Here is a 20086-nt window from a genome sequence, read left to right on the forward strand (position 1 = left end):
ATACAAATTTACTTAGAACGACACGGCTTACTACATATAGGTAGGTGATACGTCTCCAACGTATCTATAATTTTTTATTGTTCCATGCTATTATATAATCTATCTTTGATGTTTTATATGCATTTATATGCTATTTTATATGATTTTTAGGACTAACCTATTAACCTAGAGCCCAGTGCTAGTTTATGTTTTTTCCTTGTTTTTGAGTTTTACAGAAAAGGAATATCAAACAGAGTCCAAACGAGCTGAAATTTTACGGTGATATTTTAAGGACCAGAAGAAGCCCCCGAAGCAAAAGAGTTGGAACAGAAGAGTCCCGAGCCAACCACAAGGGTGGAGGGCGCGCCCTACCCCCGGGAGGGTGCTCCACCCTTGTCATTGACTCGTGGACCCCCCTGACGTGAAACCGACGCCGAAAATTCCTATAAATACAGAAACCCCCGAAAAGAAACCTAGATTGATAGTTCTGCCACCGCAAGCCACTGTAGCCACAAAAAACCAATCGAGAGTCCGTTTCGGCACCCTACCGGAGGGGGAAACCATCACCAGTGGCCACCTTCATCATCCCGGCGCTCTCCATGATGAGGAGGGAGTAGTTCACCCTCGGGGCTGAGGGTATGTACCAGTAGCTATGTGTTTGATTTCTCTCTCTCTCTCTCTCTTTCTCTCTCTCTCTCTCTCTCTTGTTCTTGATTTGGCACGATCTTGATGTACCGCGAGCATTGCTATTATAGTTGGATCTTATGATGTTTTCCTCCTCTACCTTATTGTAATGGATTGAGTTTTCCCTTTGAAGTTGTCTTATCAGATTGAGTCTTTAAGGATTTGAGAACACTTGATGTATGTCTTGCATGTGCTTATTTGTGGTGACAATGGGATATTCACGTGATCTACTTGATGTATGTTTTGGTGATCAACTTGCGGGTTCTGTGACCTTGTGATCTTATGCATAGGGGTTGGCACACGTTTTCGTCTTGGCTCTCCGGTAGAAAATTTGGGGCACTCTTTGAAGTTCTTTGTGTTGGTTTGAATAGATGAATCTGAGATTGTGTGATGCATATCGTATAATCAAACCCGCGGATACTTGTGGTGACATTGGAGTATCTAGGTGACATTCGAGTTTTGGTTGATGTGTGTCTTAAGGTGTTATTTTAGTACGAACTCTAGGGCTGTTTGTGACACTTATAGGAATAGCCTAATAGATCGATCAGAAAGAATAACTTTGAGGTGGATTCATACCCTACAATAATCTCTTCGTTTATTCTCTGCTATTAGTGACTTTGGAGTGACCCTTTGTTGCATGTTGAAGGATTGTTACATGATCTATTTATGTTATCATTGTTGACAGAACTTGCACTAGTGAAAGTACGAACCATAGGCCTTGTTTCCAAGCATTGCAATACCGTTTTCGCTAACTTTTACCACTTGTTACCTTGTTGTTTTTTATATTTTCAGATTAAAAAAACTATATCTACCATCCATATTGCACTTGTATCACCATCTCTTCGCTGAACTAGTGCACCTATACAATTTACCATTGTATTGGGTGTGTTGGCGACACAAGAGACTCGTTGTTATTTGGTTGCAGCGTTGTTTGAGAGAGACCATCTTCATCCTATGCCTCCCATGGATTGATAAACCTTAGGTCATCCACTTGAGGGAAATTTTCTACTATTCTACAAAACTCTGCACTTGGAGGCCCAACAACATCTACCAGGACAAAGTTGTGTAGTAGACATCAAGCTCTTTTCTGGTGCCGTTGCCGGGGGGGCTAGGTAAGGGGCACTCACCTCCCGTCAATGAAGCTCTTTTCTGGCACAGTTGCCTGGGAGGTTAGTGCTTGAAGGTATATTTTTAGATCTTGTAATCGAATCTTTTAGTTTCTTGTTTTATCACTAGTTTAGTCTATAAAAGACAACTAAAAATGGAATTGAGGTTGCCTCATATGCCTCATCTTTTTAATGTCTTTCGTGAAAATGAGGATTCTGATAATTGTGCCAAAGTGTTAGAAGAAGAATGCATTAAAATGTTTGGCACTAAATATTTGAATGATGATCATGATTGCAATATTGTTAGTATGAATTCCTTGAATATCCATGATGCTAATGATATGCAAAGCTACAAGCTTGGGGATGCTATGGTTGATGAAGAGGATATTTTTAGTCCCCCAAGTTTTGATGAGCAAATTTGTTATGATGATAGCATGCCTCCTATTTATGATGATTATATTGATGAAAGTGGGTTTGGAAGAGTGTCAACTTAGGAAGTAATGATCCCACTATTTTGGAGTGTGTTGAATCTTATTGTGATAATTATGAAAGTGGATTTGGAGACGTCATGACTTTATTTAGTGATGAATCCACTATTTCAGAAGAGGTTCCAATTGATTATGAGAACAAAGTTGCTATCTATGATGATTATTGTAATGACATGTATGCTATAAAGAATAATGATAACCATGAAACTTGTCATCTTGATTTTAATTTTCAATTGGATGATGCCTCACATGATAGTTATTTTGCTGACTTTGCTCCCACTATTCTGAATGAGAAGAATTTTGCTTATGTGGAGAGTAATAAAATTTCTATGATTATGCATTATGAAAAGAATTCTTTATGTGATACTTATATTGTTGAATTCATTCATGATTCTAATGAAAATTATTATGAGGGAGGAATATATGCTTGTAGGAGTTGCGATAATATCAAGTTTCCTCTCTATGTGTTGAAAATCTTGAAGTTATGCTTGTTTTACCTTCCTATGCTAGTTGATTCTAGCTCTCATAAATTTTTTGCTCACAAAATCCCTATGCATAGGAAGTGGGTTAGACTTAAATGTCCTAGCCATATGCTTCATGATGCTCTATCTGTGTTTCAATTCTTATCCTTTATGTGAGCATCATTGAAATCATGATTCCTAGCTAAAAGGCATTAAAGAAAAACGCTTGTTGGGAGATAACACAATTTTATACCTACTTTTTTTGTGTGTTCACATGATTATGATACTGTATTAATCATGTTTTATAGCTTTTGTTTCAACAAAGTGCCAAGTAAGACCTTTGGGATGGCTTACGGTGATAGTTGACTTGATGTTGCTAAAAACAGAAACTTTTGCCCTCAGGGAAACAATTCTCATATTTAGAAGAAGCGTGATAAAATACTAATTATTTTAGAATAAGATTAAGAAACAAATTTCTTAGGTTTTCCTAATTTTGCAGAATTTTTGGAGTTACATAAGTATTCGAGAGCTACACATTACTACAGACTATTCTGTTTTTGACAGATTCTGTTTTCTATGTGTTGTTTGCTTATTTTGATGAATCTATGAGTAGTATCGGAGGATATGAATCATGGAGAAGTTAGAATACAGTAGATATTACACCAGTATAAATTTAGAATGAGTTCACAACAGTACCTAAGTGGTGATTTATTTTCTTATACTAATGGAGCTTATGAGTTTTCTGTTGAGTTATGTGTTGTGAAGTTTTCAAGTTTTGGGTTAAGTTTTGATGGACTACAGAATAAGGAGTGGGAAGATCCTAAGCTTGGGGATGCCCAATGCACCACAAGGTAATATTCAAGGAATACCCAAGCAACTAAGCTTGGGGATGCCCCGGATGGCATCCCCTCTTTCGTCTTCGATCATCGGTAACCTTACTTGGAGCAATATTTTTATTCACCACGTGATATGTGTTTTTCTTGGAGAATCATCTTTTTTTATTATGATTTTCTTTCTTTTATTTAGAGTAATATATTTTATCTTTTATTTCAATAAAAAGGTCAAGTATAGCCTTTACCATGCTTATTTTGCAAGTCTATATGTTGCTGTTTGAAAACAGAAAGTTTGCTGTTATGTTTTGAATATTGGTGAATAGTAAGAACATGATAAAATCTTGAATTTTTTTCATGATGAGTAACAAAAATATCTACAGTGTGGTAAGTTTTTAGAATTTTTGGAGTTAAATAAGTATGATTCCTCATGCATTCTTTATAGACTGTCCTGTTTTGACAGATTACTGTTATGATTGCATTGTTTGCATATGTTTGATTGTTTAATGATTCTATTTGAGGATAGGAGTGTTAAATATGCAGAGGCATTTAGTATGCAATGTCAAATTATAATTTTAGTGATTTTATATAGTAGAGAATGATAAGGTTTAGCATGGATTTATACTAACTTATATCACGAGTTCTTGTTGAGTTTTGTGTGGATGAAAGTTTTTAAGAATTAGGGAAACAGTGATATGAGAGGAATTAAGGAGACACAAAAGATCAAGCTTGGGGATTCCCAAGGCTTACCTAGTTAATATTCCAAGAAGTCTCAAGCATATAAGCTTGGGGATGCCCCGGTAGGCTTCCCACCTTTCTTCTTCAACAACTATCGGTCAGTTTTGGTTGAGCCTAAGTTTTTGCTTCTTCACATGATATGTGCTATCCTTGCAATGTCATTTTATTTTATTTTTCTTTCTATTTTTCGAATAAAATATTAAGATCTGAAATTCTTAAATGTTAGAGAGTCTTCACATAGTTACATAATTATTTGACTAATCATTGATCTTCACTTGTATCTTTTGGAGTAGTTTGTCATTTGCTCCAGTGCTTCACTTATATCTTTTTAGAGCATGGCGGTGGTTTTATTTTGTAGAAATTGATGAACTCTCATGCTTCAATTATATTATTTTGAGAGTCTTTAAACAGCATGCTAATTTTCTTTGGTTATAAATTTAGTCCTAATATGATAGGCATCCAAGAGGGATATAATAAAAACTTTCATATTAAGTTCATTGAATACTATGAGAAGTTTGATTCCGTATGGTTGTTTTGAGATATAAAGATGGTGATATTAGAGTCATGCTTGTGAGTAATTGTGGATTGTAGAAATACTTGTGTTAAAGTTTGTGATTCTTGTAGCATGCACATATGGTGAACCGTTATATGATGAGCATGATTTATTTATTGAATGTCTTCCTTATGAGTGGAGGACGGGGACGAGCGATGGTCTTTTCGTACCAATTTATCCCCTAGGATCATGCGCGTAGTACTTCGTTTCCATAACTAATAGATTTTTGCAATAAGTATGTGAGTTCTTTATGACTAATGTTGAGTCCATGGATTATACGCACTCTCACCCTTCCACCATTGCTAGCCTCTCTAGTGCCGCACAACTTTCGCCGGTGCACTAAACCTACCATATACCCTTTCTCAAAACAGCCATTCCGAGATATATTGCCATGCAAATTTCCACCATTCAATTTATTATGACATGCTTCGTCATTGTCATATTGCTTTGCATGATCATGTAGTTGACATCGTATTTGTGGCAAAGCCACCATTCATAATTCTTTCATGCATGTCACTCTTGATTCGTTGCACATCCCGGTACACCGCTGGAGGCACTCATATATAGTCATATCTTTGTTCTAGTATCGAGTTGTAATTCTTGAGTTGTAAGTAAATAAAAGTGTGATGATCTTCGTTATTAGTGCATTTTCCCAATGAGGAAAGGATGATGGAGACTATGATTCCCCCACAAGTCGGGATGAGACTCCAAACGAAAAAAGAGGCCAAAAAAAGAGAGGGCCCAAAAAATGAGAGAAAAAGAGAGAAGGGGCAATGCTACTATCCTTTTACCACACTTGTGCTTCAAAGTAGCACTATGATCTTCATGATAGAGAGTCTCCTATGTTGTCACTTTCGTATACTAGTGGGAAATTTTCATTATAGAACTTGGCTTGTATATTCCAATGATGGGCTTCCTCAAATTGCCCTAGGTATTCGTGAGCAAGCGAGTTGGATGCACACCCACTTAGTTTCTTTTTGAGCTTTCATAAACTTATAGCTCTAGTGCATCTATTGCATGGCAATCCCTAGGCACTCACATTGATATATATTGATGGGCATATCCATAGCCCGTTGATATGCCTAGTTGATGTGAGACTATCTCCTTCTTTTTGTCTTCTCCACAACCACCATATTCTATTCCACCTATAGTGCTATATCCATGGCTCACACTCATGTATTGCATGAAAGTTGAAAAAGTTTGAGAACATCAAAAGTATGAAACAATTGCTTGGCTTGTCATCAGGGTTGTGCATGATTTTAATATTTTGTGTGATGAAGATGGAGCATAGCCAGACTATATGATTTTGTAGGGATAACTTTCTTTAGCCATGTTATTTTGAGAAGACATGATTGCTTTATTAGTATGCTTGAAGTATTATTGTTTTTATGTCAATATTAAACTTTTGTTTTGAATCTTATGGATCTGAACATTCATGCCACAATAAAGAAAATTACATGGATAAATATGTTAGGTAGCATTCCACATCCAAAATTCTGTTTTTATCATTTACCTACTCGAGGACGAGCAGGAATTAAGCTTGAGGATGCTTGATATGTCTCCAACGTATATATAATTTTTATTGTTCATGATATTTTATATGAATTTTGGGACTAACCTATTAACCTAGAGCCTAGTGCCAGTTTCTGGTTTTTTTTCATGTTTTTGAGTTATACACAAAAGGAATATCAAACGGAGTCCAAACGAGCTGAAAATTTACGATGATTTTTTATGGACCAGAAGAAGCCCCTGAAGCAAAAGAGTTGGGCCAGAAGAGTCCCGAGCCAATCACAAGGGTGGAGGGCGCTGTCGGTGTCAAAACTGGCAGATCTCGGGTATGGTGGCCCTAGCTATGAGTCTTAGGATCAATGGCAACAACGACAATAGGAACACGGTTTTACCCAGGTTCGGGCCCTCTTAAAGGAGGTAAAACCCTACGTCCTGCTTGATTGTATTTGATGAGTATAGAGGTTAAAAGAGTTGATATACCTCGAGATCGTAATGGCTAAACCCTAGCCGTCTATCCTATGATTATTCTGATGCCCTCTGCGGACTAAACCCTCTGGTTTATATACACAGCATAGGGGCCTAGGGTTGTACAGAGTCGGTTCACAAAGGAAGGAAGTATTACACCCGGACACTAAACTTGCCGTTCTACGCACATAGGAGTCCTACCCAGACACGGGAGGTGATCTTCTGCCTCGTCTTCATGACCCATCAGTCTGGCCCATATCGAATAGACCAGACACCTGAGGACCCCCTAATCTAGACTCCCTCAGTAGCCCCCAAACTTGCCTTCAATGACAATGTAGTATCTGGCTTATGTCTTTAGCTTTGCAAGGCGGGTTCTTCATCATACACCGAATTGATGACAGTCTGGTTTTGAGCCTGCCTTTACGATTCCTTCCTATCGTCGCCTCGATTTCCATGCGCCAGGCGAATGTCAATGGTCCATAATAATGTTTTACAAATAAGCCCCTTACCACGCAGGGGCAACATCTATATAAGGAGGTTAGATCCCCAAGTGTTATCCCACATCATGCAAAGAGCGTCGGAGCAAACCACGAAAAACTTCAAAACATGGCAAACGTCCCTAGCTCTTCCTCGCGCCCTCATGGCCCTCAAGCGGGTGATTCGCAAAGCTGCTCTGTGTCTCACCTCCAGCTGAATCGACTTCAGACGGAGGGATATCTCCCTCCCACAGATCTAGTCTTCATGCGGGCGGGTTTGGCCTTGATTGGCAACGAGGTGCTAGCAGAAAATTCCCCCAACCCCGACAAGGAGGAGAGGGTGTGCTTCGTCTCATTTCTTCTGAGGGGCTTAGGATTCCTGATCTACCCCTTCCTCAGAGGTCTATTGGAATTCTATGGGATCCAGCTGCACAACCTCACACCAGGTTTTATCCTGCATATTTTAGGTTTTGTCGCTCTCTGCGGGCTTTTTTTAGGCTGCGAGGCTCATTTCGAACCGTGGAGAAAGTTCTTTTGCCTCATCCCTAGTTCCCAAGGGGGTTCCATATTTGAAGTGGGCAGCATCGAAGTATGGCGCATAGCCGGATCAGGTTACCTCGTCGGAACTCCCAAGAAGGAATCCGAAGAATGGACTTCGGAATGGTTTTATATCGAGGACGTTCCCCTTCCAGACCCAGTTTGACATGGACTTCCCGAATTCTCTAGCGCTCCTTTGAATAAACACTTCATCTGGCGCCCCCAGAGCCCCGAACAAGGAGACAATGCAGAAGTAAAGAGGTTAATTAACAAGGTCAGGATACTTGCCATTCCAAACTCTTGATAATCGAAGTCATGGCCATCGCGATAAAGCGATGCATCTAGTCCCTTCAGTCTAGGGAGCACCCTTTATGGTGCTACAACGGAACAGACGATGTGTCTCGATACAAGTGATATGTCTCCAACGTATCTATATTTTTTATTATTCCATGCTATTATATTATCTGTTTTGGATGTTTATGGGATTTCTTATACACTTTTATATCATTTTTGGGACTAACCTATTAACCCAGAGCCCAGTGCCAGTTTTTGTTTTTACCTTGTTTTAGAATATCGCAGAAAAGGAAAATCAAACGGAGTCCAATTGACCTGAAACTTCACGGAACTTATTTTTGGAAGGAAAGCAACCCGGGAGACTTGGAGTCCATGTAAGGGAAGCTTCGAGGAGGCCACGAGGTAGGGGGCGCGCCCACCCCCCTAGGGCGCGCCCTCCACCCTCGTGGGCCCCTCGTGGCTCCCCTGACGTACTTCTTCCGCCTATATATCTCCATATACCCTAAAACAATCGGGGAGCACCATAGATCGGGAGTTCTGCCGCCAGAAGCCTCCGTGGCCACCGAAAGCCAATCTAGACCCGTTCCGGCACCCTGCCGGAGGGGGCAATCCCTCTCTGGTGGCCATCTTCATCATCCCGGTGCTCTCCATGACGAGGAGGGAGTAGTTCTCCCTCGGGGTTGAGGGTATGTACCAGTAGCTATGTGTTTGATCTCTCTCTCTCTCTCATGTTCTTGAGGTGATATGATCTTGATATATCGCGAGCTTTGCTATTATATTTGGATCCTATGATGTTTTCTCCCCCCTCTACTCTCTTGTAATGAACTGAGTTTTCCCTTTGAAGTTATCTTATCGGATTGAGTCTTTAAAGATTTGAGAACACTTGATGTATGTCTTTCCATGCGTATCTGTGGTGACAATGGGATATCATGTGATTCACTTGATGTATGTTTTGGTGATCAACTTGCGGGTTCCGCCCATGAACCTACGCATAGGGGTTGGCACACGTTTTCATCGTGATTCTCTGGTAGAAACTTTGGGGCACTCTTTGAGGTCCTTTGTGTTGCTTGAATAGATGAATCTGAGATTGTATGATGCATATCATATAATCATACCCACGGATACTTGAGGTGACATTGGAGTATCTAGGTGACATTAGGGTTTTGGTTGATTTGTGTCTTAAGGTGTTATTCTAGTACGAACTCTAGGGCTGTTTGTGACACCTATAGGAATAGCCCAACTGATTGATTGGAAAGAATAACTTTGAGGTGGTTTGGTACCCTACCATAATCTCTTCGTTTGTTCTCCGCTATTAGTGAGTTTGGAGTGACTCTTTGTTGCATGTTGAGGGATAGTTATGTGATCCAAGTATGTTATTATTGTCGAGGGAACTTGCACTAGCGAAAGTATGAACCCTAGGCCTTGTTTACTAGCATTGCAATACCGTTTACGCTCACTTTTATCGTTAGTTACCTTGCTGTTTTTATATTTTCAGATTACAAAAACCTATATCTACCATCCATATTGCACTTGTATCACCATCTCTTCGCCGAACTAGTGCACCTATACAATTTACCATTGTATTCGGTGTGTTGGGGACACAAGAGACTCTTTGTTATTTGGTTGCAGGGTTGCTTGAGAGAGACCATCTTCATCCTACGCCTCCTATGGATTGATAAACCTTAGGTCATCCACTTGAGGGAAATTTGCTACTGTCCTACAAATCTCTGCACTTGGAGGCCCAACAACGTCTACAAGAAGAAGGTTGTGTAGTAGACATCAAGCTCTTTTCTGGCGCCATTGCCAGGGAGGTTAGCGCTTGAAGGTATATCTTTAGATCTTGCAATCGAATCTTTTTGTTTCTTGTTTTATCACTAGTTTAGTTTATAAAAGAAAACTATATAAAAAATGGAATTAAGGGTACCTCATATGCTTCATCTTTTTAATATCTATCATGAAAATAAGGATTCGATAATTGTGCTCAAGTGTTAGAAGAAGAATGCTTTAGAATGTTTGGCACTAAATATTTGAATGATGAGCATGATTGCAATGTTGTTAGTATGAATTCCTTGAATATCCATGATGCTAATGATATGCAAAGCCACAAGCTTGGGGAAGCTATGTTTGATGAAGATGATATTTTTTGTCCCCCAAGCTTTGATGAGCAAATTTATTATGATGAAAGCATGCATCCTATTTATGATGATTATATTGATGAAAGTGGATTTGGAGATGTCATGACTTCATTTTGTGATGAATCCACTATTTCGGAAGAGGTTCCAATTGATTATGAGAACAAAGTTGCTATCTATGATGATTATTGTGATGACTTGTATGATATAAATAATAATGATATCCATGAAAATTGTCATCATTATTTTAGTTTTAAATTGGATTATGCCTCACACGATAATTATTTTGTTGAGTTTACTCCCACTTTTCCGAATGAGAAGACTTTTGCTTATGTGGAGAGTAATAAAATGTCTACGCTTGTAGATCATGAAAAGAATGCTTTAGGTGCTGGTTACATTGTTGAATTCATTCATGATTCTGCTGAAAATTATTATGAGGGAGGAATATATGCTTGTAGGATTTGCAATAATATCAAGTTTCCTCTCTATGTGCTTAAAATCTTGAAGTTATGCTTGTTTTTCTTTCCTATGCAAGTTGATTCTTGTTCCCATAAGTTGTTTGCTCACAAAATCCCTATGCATAGGAAGTGGGTTAGTCTTAAATGTGCTAGTCATATTCTTTATGATGCTCTCTTTATATTCCAATTCTTATCTTTTATGTGAGCATCATTGAAATCACCATGCCTAGCTAGGGGCGTTAAACGATAGCGCTTGTTGGGAGGCAACCCAACTTTATTTTTGTTCCTTGCTTTTTGCTCCTGTTTAGTAATAAATAATTTATCTAGCCTCTGTTATTATTTAGTTTTTATGCTTTTAATTAGTGTTTGTGCCAAGTAGAACTGTTGGGAAGACTTGGCGAAAGTCTTGTTGATCTTGCTGTAAAAAACAGAAACTTTAGCTCTCACGAGAACTGTTGCCATTTTTATTTGGAAAGTGCTATTTAGTTAATTATTTTTGCAGATGATTAATAGATAAATTTCTCACGTCCAGAAATTTATTTTAGAATTTTTGGGGTTTTAGAAGTTTGCGTTAGTCACAGATTACTACAGACTGTTCTGTTCTTGACAGATTCTGTTTTTCGTGTGTTGTTTGCTTATTTTGATGAATCTATGGCTAGTAATAGAGTTTATAAACCATAGTGAAGTTGGAAATACAGTAGGTTTAACACCAATATAAATAAAGAATGAGTTCATTACAGTACCTTGAAGTGGTGTTTTGTTTTCTTTCGCTAACGGGGCTTACGAGTTTTCTGTTAAGTTTTGTGTTGTGAAGTTTTCAAGTTTTGGGTAAAGATTCGATGGACTATGGAATAAGGAGTGGCAAGAGCCTAAGCTTGGGGATTCCCAAGGCACCCCAAGGTAATATTTAAGGACAACTGTCGGTGTCAAAACCGGCGGATCTCGGGTAGGGGGTCCCAAACTGTGCGTCTAGGCCGGATGGTAACAGGAGGCAGGGGACACGATGTTTTACCCAAGTTCGGGCCCTCTTGATGGAGGTAAAACCCTACATCCTTCTTGATTAATATTGATGATATGGGTAGTACAAGAGTAGATCTACCACGAGATCAGAGAGGCTAAACCCTAGAAGCTAGCCTATGGTATGATGGTATGTTGTGATTGTTGTCCTACGGACTAAAACCCTTCGGTTTATATAGACACCTGAGAGGGTTAGGGTTACACAAGGTCGGTTACAAAGGAGGAGATATCCATATCCATATTGCCTAGATTGCCTTCCACGCCAAGTAGAGTCCCATCCGGACACGAGACAAAGTCTTTAATCTTGTATCTTCATAGTCTACCAGTCCGGCCAATGAAGATAGTCCGGCTGTCCGGAGACCCCCTAATCCAGGACTCCCTCAGTAGCCCCTGAACCAGGCTTCAATGACGATGAGTCCGGTGCGCAGTATTTTCTTCGGCATTGCAAGGTGGGTTCCTTCTCCGAATACATCACAGAAGAATTTGAATACGAGGATAGTGTCCGACCCTGCAAAATAAGTTCCACATTCCACCGTAGAGAGAATAATATTTTCGCAGATCTAATTTGCTGGCTTGTTTTGGCAGCATGATGTTACGTCATGGCCCGGTGATTATTTGAACCGCTTCTTTTAACCAGTCCCGCACATAATGCGAGGCAGTTTTTCGACACGTCTTGTCAAAGCAGAGATCGTGTCCCCTTATTACGGGATTCTCATCAATACGGGCGTGGGTAACCCAACCGCGCCATCAATTGCGGCGCTTGGGGGATAAGCGAGTTTTACGAGGCAAGTGGGGACGCTTAGTTTCGTCCGTCCATATAAAGGGATAAGGATTCACCTTTCTATCCACGCCTTCTTCCTCCCTTACTCATCCATTCTCGCACACTCGAGCTCTAGCGCCCAAGTCCGCACTTCCCACCTCAACCTTCTCCAATCATGTACGAAGCAGGAGGCAGGTGGATGGTCTCCTTCGTCGCGGAAGGCGACATCAAGAAGCTGCGCGGAGCCGGATACCTAGCCGCGAACATCGCGCATCGGCTGCCCGCCGCGGGGCAGATCGTCCCTACCCCGGAACCTCACGAAAGGGTAGTTTTCCTACACCACTTCCTATGCGGACTAGGGTTTCCCCTCCGTCCATTCGTCCATGGTCTCATGTTCTACTACGGGTTGGACTTTCATGATCTGGCCCCGAACTTCATCCTCAACATTTCAGCGTTCATCGTCGTGTGTGAGGCTTTCCTCCGCATCCGGCCCCACTTCGACCTGTGGTTAAAGACCTTCAATATCAAGCCGAAGGTGGTATGAGGCCAACAAGCAGAATGCGGCGGAGCCATGGTGGGCAAGATGCCCAACATCATATGGCTCGAAGGCTCCTTCATGGAGACAATAAAGGGATGGCAGTCTGCGTGGTTCTACATCACCGAGCCGCGCGACGCCAAATGGGCGGCAGCCCCCGAGTTTCGATCCGGATTCCCTACATGGCTCACTTCCTGGAAAGAGAAGGGTCTGTCGTGGGGTTCATCGGTGGAGCTGGACGGACTCCAGAAATGTATCCGGAGTATGGCAAGCAAGAAGCTCAAGCTTATCAACATAGTCCAAGTTATGCTCATCCGCCGGATCCTCCCATGTCAACAGCGGGATTTTACCTCATGGGAGTTCGACCCGGCCCAGCACCAGACTCTGAGCGAGCTCTTCGATACGATGCACAAGGACGTCTGGAAGGTGCTGTTCAAGGGAGCCGAGGTCCCTCCTTCTCTCGCCGAGGATCGTGGACTAAGCGCAAAGCGCCTAGCGCGTTTGGTGAGTTCAATACGTCTCGTAAGACATTTATTTTCCCTAGCTCAATTATGTGTGGGGTCTAATCTCCAGGCCTTTGACAGGACTGGGTGGAGATGTCGGGGCAGATCGACTGTTCGGCCGCTTTGCCCGAAGATACTGTGGGCGCTCTCCTGACGGAGATGCTGACTCCGGCTCCTTACAAGGTGCCAGAGAAGACCAAGATGGCCAAGGGAACCCGAAGGAGTTCCCGGCGCCAGATGTTATCGGACTCGTCGTCCGATAACTCTGCGGCACACTCCTCCCCCGAAGACGAGGAGGAAGAAGAAGATGCTCCCCCTCCAGGCGGGGGAGACAAGAAAAGGAAGGCCGCCCCATCTGGGGAGGCCGAAGGGTCCAAGAAGGGAAGGAATCTCCTTCCGAACAGTTCCACCGCTGCCGACGAAGGCGAAGGCGAGTGGTTGCCTAGGGTCAAGCCCCCGGGGAGATCGTAAGTATTCGGATACCAGAGTAACTCATAGTATCCCGAACGCAATTATGCAGGCCGCCACGAGCCAGTATCGATGTATCATCGGACGGCTCCTTGGGCTTATCGGACATGGATAGCGATCCAGTCCCGACCGCCACCTCCCCTCATCCTGCCGACGACGCCGAGGTGTTGTCTCAAGAGGCACCGGATCGAGGGGAGAAAGTCCCGGAGGCGCCTCAAGGCGACCTTCCGGACTCTGGGAGCCGAGGGGACGGGGCCCCTGAGAGCTCCGAGTTCGGCCCTCAGCCGAACACCACACCGGAACCTCCAGCGGTTCCAGGCTCGGGCAGGCGGCCTCCTTCTAAGAGGGGCAAGACACCTATGCCGGTGACCTCTGTCCATCCAGAGGCACCGGACAATCTGCTGGAAGCGCTTCGCAGCTCTTCCAGCGACGAGGAGCACCGCACTATCATGAGTGCGGTGATCCAGAAGGTTCAGTCCGCCAAGAGCGGATTGACTGAAGCCTGTGCCAGCCTTCTAACAGGCTTCGAGACAAGTGTTTGAAAATGTAGTAGAAATATTATCGCATAGACAGTAGCCCCTGATGCTTTGTTCGGTGTTCACAAAGAAAAGCCGAACAGAGGATCAAATAATATCGCATGAGTCTAATATAAGTGTGTCAATATGCATATGCAGGCTTCACTGCTGGCATCCGCCGCACTAACTGCGGAGGTCGCCGTACTGAAGCAGGACCTCGAGGGGTCCAGGAAAGAGCTCGGCCTTGCCAAGAGGTAGCTCGAGGAGAACAAGGGTAAGTAATACCATGTCTATATTTATATATAAAAGAGGACGCGATCGCAAAATGACAGGATCATCGTATGTTTTCTAGAGGCCACGACCGAGGTGGCGACCCTGAAGCAAGCGCTAACCAAGGCCGAAGATAAAGCAGCCAAGGAGTGCACCGAGCAAGAGAAGCACGAGGCTCGGGTGGGCGAGGTGCAGCAAGAGCTCCAGGCTCTCGTGGCAAAGCACGAGGTGTTGGAGCTTGACTCAAAGACACGGCAGTATGAGCTTGCCGCGGCCCTCGAGAGTGTAAAAAGTGCCAAGGCCGAAGCCCAAAAGGCCCTCCAAGAGATCGACGCGATGAAGAAGATAGCGGCGGGTAAGGCTTTCTATATGCAAAGCAGGCATGTAAAAGTAAATTACCGATTACTTAGCCGAATTCGGAGCTCTCCAGGAACATTCCCAGATTTGCCCCGCAGTGTGTCCGATGCCGCACAATTTTACCAGGCCGAGGATGGAAGCTCAACGGAGAAGCTGTTCTGGTCTCAGTATGCTGAGGCCGAACATCCGGTGCCAATGAGCGACCAGCTGAAGCAGATGGTCGAGCTACATAAGGCGGCCGATCAGGCCATGAAGAGCTTTATAGTCCGACTGTGGCCTGGCGATGCCCTTTCAAGCAGCTTCTTCGGCTTGGTGAGGCGGCTTATGGATGCCTACCCGCGGCTGGAGGTCGTCAGGCGATCTATCTGCATTGAGGGTGCACACCGGGCTTTCGCCCATGTGAAATTGCAGTGGGTCAAGCTAGACGCCGTGAAGCTAATCAAGGAGGGGCCGCCGGAGGGCAAGGAGCACCGCCACCCCGAGATGTACTACGAGGGTGTTCTGCCGGGTGCCCGTCTCATCGCGGACGAGTGTTCAAAAATGTAATATTTGAATGAGACTTGCTCGTTTTATCCTGTATGTATGAAAACTTGTTTCATATGCACTATGCAACGCTTGTGTGAATTTAAAATATTACCTTCTGTTTGGCCGTTTATCCAATCTGAGGATGGCTAGTCCTTGGCTTCTGCCCCCATGCCACTAGTGCTGGGGTGTTCGGGATAAACCTAAGCACTCTTGTTCCCATATTTGGGTCCTTCGAGGGAGGTGCTCAGCACAACGAACAAGGCAACCAGAGTAATAATGCTTTATCACTCTCACTTATGCATAGAATTCTATAATTTTAAATTTCGGTGAAGCCCCTGGTATTCGGAAGGCCGAATTCGGGGCGCGATACACACCTGTAAGCCGGACAGGGCTGGCCCCTCGCCCTAAGCGGCATAAGTCTTTAGGGACTCGAAAAAGCTCACCGAACAACGACCAGTCTCTCGCCTTATCAGGACAGTCAGTTTTAGCTTTCTCTACTGAGGTGCTAAGCCCGGCAGAACCGGGGCACAATCGCAGTAGTTCTCCTAGCGCTACCTTAGCCGATAGAGCGGAACGTAAGGTACCAAAACATAGGAGCCGGGCAAACCCAACATTTGACCAAAGACATGATTCGGAGCTGATGCATATAATGCTGTAAGTTCGGGGTGCCGCACTTGTGAAAGTGTTCGGACTTTTCACACCGTTTTGTGGGGTACATAAGCCCCTGGTGTATTGGCCGTACCAGAGTGTACGGTTGCAAGGCATCATTAATGAACACACACACACACACACACACATATATATAACAAGAATGCAATAATAGTCGTAATGTCATGCATTGTTTATTAAAAAATTGTGTTAAAGCAGAGTGATACAGGTAGTGCGATAAGCAAAGAGTAGGACTATGTCCCTTCCAAGGGCAAGCTGTGGAATGATATTAAATTGAATATTTCACTCGTTACTGTAATCAACCTGGGAATTCCGTGGTATGACGTAGCTGTCTGCCTCCTTGGTTGCTGCATCATGTGTTTGGCAATAGTGTTGCTGGACCGTGTTTCCAGAGATTAAGGTCCTGAAAGAAAAAAGAAAAATAACCAAACGGGAAGCCCCTAGTGCGGTTTAGGCCGCGTTTTGGGGCGTGCCGCAGTTGTGCCCCCCTCCCCACCTGTGCCCATGGTATTTTTAATGCGTAATTATGTACGCGCGACACGAATTGCGCTGTTGGGCTAGGATTGGGGTGGCCTCCGTATTGCTACGCGAGCTCAGATCGCGCCAGGCGGTCTATTTGCCGATTGCCCCGAGCGCGGTTGAAGGTGTCCGGGCTTTGAAGCGCCGAACTGGTTGATTGCCTTGAGAGGCTGCTTTGCGCTTCTGCTGCGAGGGCCGTGGTGTGCTCCTCTGTTCGGAGAGAGCGCTCTGTGTTTCCATTGACTGTAATAACTCCGCAAGGTCCTGGCATCTTGAGCTTGAGGTATGCATAACGCGGTACCGCATTGAATCTAGCGAATGCGGTTCGCCCGAGCAGCGCGTGATAACCACTACGGAACGGGACTATATCGAAGATTAATTCTTTGCTTCGGAAATTATCCGGGGATTCGAAGACCACTTCCAGTGTAACTGAGCCTGTGCAATGGGCCTCTACACCTGGAATGACGCCCTTAAAGGTTGTTTTTGTGGGTTTGATCCTTGAGGGGTCTATACCCATTTTGCGCACTATGTCCTGATAAAGCAGGTTCAGGCTGCTGCCGCCATCCATAAGGACTCGAGTGAGGTGGAATCCATCAATGATTGGGTCTAGGACCAGTGCGGCGAATCCGCCATGACGGATACTAGTGGGGTGGTCCCTGCGATCGAAGGTGATCGGGCAAGAGGACCAAGGGTTGAACTTTGGGGCGACTGGCTCCAACGCATATACGTCCCTGAGCACATGCTTCTGCTCCCTCTTGGGGATGTGGGTCGCGTATATCATGTTCACCGTCCGCACTTGCGGGGGAAACCTCTTCTGCCCTCTAGTGTGTGGCTGCTGGGGCTCCTCCTCGTCATCGCTATGTGGCCCCTTGTCCTTGTTTTCGGCAATTAACTTGCCGGCCTGCTTGAACACCCAACAATCCCTGTTGGTGTGATTGGCTGGCTTGTCTGGGGTGCTGCGTATTTGACACGAGCGATCGAGTATACGGTCCAAGCTGGACGGACCCAGCGTACTTTGTTTGAATAGCTTTTTCCGCTGACCGGGTTTAGAGCCTTTGAATCCGGCATTGACTGTCGTATCCTCAGTATTTTTGCTGTTAATGTGGCGCTTATGTTTGTTGGGACGTGACCTGCTATTGCCGTCCTTGGTATCTGAGGTACCATGGTTCTTTGATATGTTATTACTGCGAGCCAGCCAGCTGTCTTCTCCCGCACAAAAGCGGGTCATGAGCGTCGTGAGAGCTACCATAGATTTTGGCTTTTCCTGACCAAGGTGCTGGGCTAGCCACTCGTCTCGGATGTTGTGCTTGAAAGCCGCTAAGGCCTACGCATCCAAACAGTCGACGATTTGATTTTTCTTTGTAAGGAACCGAGTCCAGAATTGCCTAGCTGACTCTTCTGGCTGCTGAATTATGTGGCTCAAGTCATCGGCGTCTGGTGGTCGCACATAAGTGCCCTGAAAGTTGTCGAGGAATGCGGCTTCCAGATCTTCCCAACAGCTAATGGAGTCCGTTGGCAAGCTGTTAAGCCAATGCCGCGCTGGTCCTTTGAGCTTTAATGTGAGGTATTTGATAGCGTGTAAGTCATCACCACGGGCCATGTGGATGTGGAGGAGGAAATCCTCAATCCATACTGCGGGATCTGTTGTGCCGTCGTATGATTCAATATTTACAGGTTTGAAACCTTCTGGGAATTGATGTTCCATGACTTCGTCTGTGAAGCATAAGGGGTGTGCGGCGCCTCTGTATTGGGCTATATCGCGACGCAACTCGAATGGGTCTTGCCCGCTGTGTTCGGCCTGGCCGGATTTGCTTTTACTGTATCTGACGTGACGTTTATCATCTCGCAGACTGGTGCACCGTCGTGATCCGTAGATCGATCTTGCATGCTTTGCTTTGTCCTCCAATATGTCTCGCAGGTCTGGCGTATCTCCCCATGCCTTTTTATTTGAATGGCGTCAGGGTGGAGGCTGAGCTTTTGGCTGGAATGCCTCTCTATCGCGGCCACGAGGTGGCCGATCAGCCGTATCATACGCTTCTTCCTCCAGTCGGGGTAGTAACCTGCACTTTGGATAATTCTTGGAGGGGCGCTCGAGTTTATATTCCTCGGCCGCGAGGACTTCAGTCCATCTGTCAGCTAGTAGATCTTGATCAGTTTGAAGCTGCTGCTGCTTTTTCTTCAGGCTATTTGCCGTGGCCGTAAGCCGGCGCTTGAAGCGCTCTTGTTCGACGGGATCCTCTGGGACGGCGAATTCAACGTTGCCGAGGCTTGCCTCGTCTTCGGAGGGGGGATGTAATTGTCATCCTCCTCCTCTTCGTGTGCCGCTCTCTCAGGAGAGCTGGCTCCTTCATCCTCCTGCTCTAAATCTTGCTGGAGGGGATTGTTGTTGTCTTCGACACTATCCGGAGTGTTATTATCTCCTGTGCCGGTATCACCACTTTTCCTTTGGCGGGACTTAGAGCGGCGCCGCTGACGTTGGCGCTTGGGTTGCTTCTTGGAGGGGTCATCCTCCGCTATCTCGTCGCCATTGCCTTCGTTGGGTGTATCCACCATGTATATGTCATATGATGAGGTGGCTTTCCAGTGCCCTAGAGGCGCTGGTTCATGTTCGTCTCCTACATCGTCGTCCATACCGTCGATGTCTTCGGAGTCGAAGTTGAGCATGTCGGTTAAATCATCGACAATGGCTACGAAGTGGGTGGTGGGTGGGCGTTGAATTTCTTCGTCGTTCGCATCCCAATCCTGTTGGCCATGATCCGGCCAGGGCTCTCCTGACAAAGAGAGAGAGACCTTAGTGAATTCAGAATGTCGCCGAAGGGCGAGTGCTGAAAGATATCCGCTGCGGTGAATTCCATGAACGGCGCCCAATCGGATTCGATTGGCAGGGGCGCGGATGGTTCGGAGTCCGGAAAAGAGTCCGGCACCTTGGAGTCACGGGCTGCGCAGAGGGTTAGGCTGGTGTTCGGCTCGATCGCCGTTGAGACTGTAGCCCCTGAGGTGGTGTCTAACCACCCGTCCCCGACTGACGCAGTTGGCTCCGAGCTGAGGGTCGAAGCTGATGCGGGCGCAGCCTCTGGGCTACTGTTTGGCGGTAGAGCTAGGTCATACCCATCACGACAGTGCGGCGCGCCCGGCTGTGGCTCGAATCCGTCGAAGATCAAGTCTCCGCGGATGTCGGCCGTGTAGTTCAAACTTCCAAATCTGACCTGATGGCCAGGGGCGTAGCTTTCAATCTGCT

Source organism: Triticum urartu, chromosome 4A, assembly GCF_056163025.1.
Source record: "Triticum urartu cultivar PI428250 chromosome 4A, HENAU_Tu73, whole genome shotgun sequence".
Taxonomy (NCBI): Eukaryota; Viridiplantae; Streptophyta; class Magnoliopsida; order Poales; family Poaceae; genus Triticum; species Triticum urartu.